Source organism: Pteropus medius, unplaced genomic scaffold (assembly GCF_902729225.1).
Source record: "Pteropus medius unplaced genomic scaffold, Ma_sr-lr_union100, whole genome shotgun sequence".
Lineage (NCBI taxonomy): Eukaryota > Metazoa > Chordata > Mammalia > Chiroptera > Pteropodidae > Pteropus > Pteropus medius.
Genome location: NW_024354500.1, coordinates 25,063,421 through 25,066,336, shown reverse-complemented (window position 1 = coordinate 25,066,336; position 2,916 = coordinate 25,063,421).

Sequence of the window (2,916 nt, the reverse complement as noted above, 5' to 3'; positions counted from 1 at the left end):
AACTTAAGGAACTGATTTAAGAGGTTGGAGGTGAAATTAGACAAAGGCCAGTTATCCAAGCCTTCCAGGTTGAGACTTCTGCAGGAAACAGTATCGACAATTTTGCGTTATATTTCTTTTGCTCACCAGCCTCTACAAGCATGTGTAGTTTTGACAGAGTTTTTGTGGCTTACCTACTGGCACAGGCAGGTGATAGTACATTGCTAAAAAAGATGAATTCAGATTGCTTTCAACTTTCTATTGAGAGAGCAGATTTTTAATTTTAAGCAGAAAGTCTATGGTACAAATGGAAATTTGTTTGCTTTCATATTTTATAGACTCCATCTAATATATTTTTGATGTGATAGTACTTTAAACCACCAAAGTTCATGTGCTGCTCAAAAATCACAAAACATACAATCTTACTTTTCAGTAAAGCATAGTTTATATTTTAAAACAGATTTCTTTTGAAACTTCATGTGCTAGCTCAAAACATTAATAATTAATGAGGAAATCACAGATTCTTTATCAATATGTCAGAATAACTTCACGAATTATATATATTATTGTGTATATCATCTGTAAAGCATTTAAAATATTAGATCATTTTACAGAGGTTAAATTAAAATCCCTTAAACTTAATAAAAATTTTAAAATGAAAGCAAATATTGCCAACAGAAGTATACCATTTTTAAGTAAAATAAATTTAAACAGATGGCTTCAAATTTTGCTAGAGAAGTTATTGAGGAAGCAATTGTCACTGAATTAAGAATCTCAGGAGATTGGATTACACATGGCAGAGTGAGGATGTCCCCAGATCACTCCCCTTGAAACAATAAGTTGAACATCTAAAACTTAACAAAAATGCCCAAACTGCACACCAGCACATCTGAGGGTGGGATCTGCACATAAGAACTACCACAGGTCAGAACTCCGGGTATTGGGTGGTAGACTGGGAGCTTCCTGCAGGAGGAAGGTGAGGGGAGAAGGAGCAGTGACTTCCCTGAACAGTCCTGCCTGGGAGTGCTGTGAGCTCCATGCCACCAGTGGCAGGGCCCAGTCTCAGGGCAGAAAGCAGAGAAGCTGGACGGCAGAGAAACAACAGTTGATTTTTACCAGCTGTGGTTGTGAAACTGAGGCTGAGCCGCAGCCCCCAGCCCCCAACCAGAGGGCCCCTCCGCCATACCCTCTGAGAATGATCACCGTGAAGCCCTAGGGGAATCTGAGAGAATGCTACCGAGGGTAGCAAGAGTGATTGAACGTCTATAAGGAAAAAAAGACATTATTAAGACTTTATATAGAGCAGAGATCCAAGAGGCTTGGATGCCACCTACTGGAAGCCAGAAGAAAAACACCTTCTTTGCAACAGTCTACGGACCATTATATAATAAATCTTTCTGGGAAAAAAAAAAAAAAAAAGCAAGAAACACTTCTATTAATTACTAGACAGAGAAATAGTCCATTAAACACCTTGAACAACCAAGGAGACAAAGCACCTCAGAAAGGAAGAGAAAAGTCTCTAGAAAATAAGCTTACAGACATAGAAATATGTGACTTAAATGACAGAGAATTCAGGATGGTATTTCTAAAAAATATCAGTGAATTCTGAAATGAGTCATTTCAACAATTTCAGGAAATGAAAAAAATACCTAGATGAGCAGAATGAGTTCTTTAGCAAGGAAATTGAAACCCTCAAAAAGAACTGAATAGATCTTTTAGAGATGAAGAACACACTGCAAGAGGTGAAAAATGAAATAACAAGCTTGGGAAATAGAGTCGACCAAATGGAGGAAAGGATAAATGATATCGAAGACAGAAATAAATCTAGAAATAAGTCAGAAGGAACAAGAGAGAAACCAACAAATGGAAAATAATGAAAGAAAAATACAAGAACTAGCTGATACCATTGGGAGAGGAAACATAAGAATAATGAAAATTCCTGAAGGGAAGGAAAAGGAGCAGGGTTTAGAAAGCATTTTCAGACAAATAGTGGATGAGAACTTACCAAATCTAAGGAATGAGCTGGTGCTTGAAATTCAAGAAGTCAATAGAACACCCAATTACCTCAACCCAAAAAGGCCTTCACCAAGACACATTGTATTAAAATTATCAAAAAATCAACAACAAAGACAGAATTCTCAGGGAAGGCAGGGAAAAGAAGATGGTAACCTATAAAGGAGAACCCATTAGAATATCCTCAGACTTCTCGGCATAAACCTTACAAACCAGAAATGAGTGGAATTAAATATTCGAACTATTAAATGAAAAGAACTACCAGCCCAGAATAATGTATCCAGCTAAGCTGTCCTTTAGGTATGACGGAGAAATTAAGACCTTTTGAGACATACAAAAATTGAGGGAATTCTCCACTACGAGGCTTGCACTACAGGAAATACTGAAAGAGGTTAGCTCACCTAAAACAAAATGACAACAACAAAAAAAACATAATTAGGAGTAAGGTGACTAGCAGGCTGATAAAAGCAGAGAAGTACAGCCCTTAGAAGGAACAGGGCATTATAAGCTTAAATAATGAGAAGAGATTTGCTATAGCAAGATAGTAATGAATGTTCAGCATAAATAGGGACAAATTGAGACAACAATGAATGAAGAGGGGAGGATTCAAGATCCAAATTTGCAAAGGGGAATGGAGATAAGGCACTGGCAGAAGAAAAAGGATGACTATATATATATAACTATCCTTTATATATTCATAATGGTAATGCATGGCAAAGATTCAGATTCGAAGTATATAACATAAAGCAAGATGGATCAGAGGGAAAAACCACAAAAGCAAACCAAAATAAAGAAAACAGAAACATAAGGACAAGGAAGTAATAGAAACACCAAGCTACCAGTAAGCAAAAGATAAAATGACTATAAAAAGATTTCATATTTCAATAATCACCCTAAATGTAAATGGAATGAACTCACCAATAA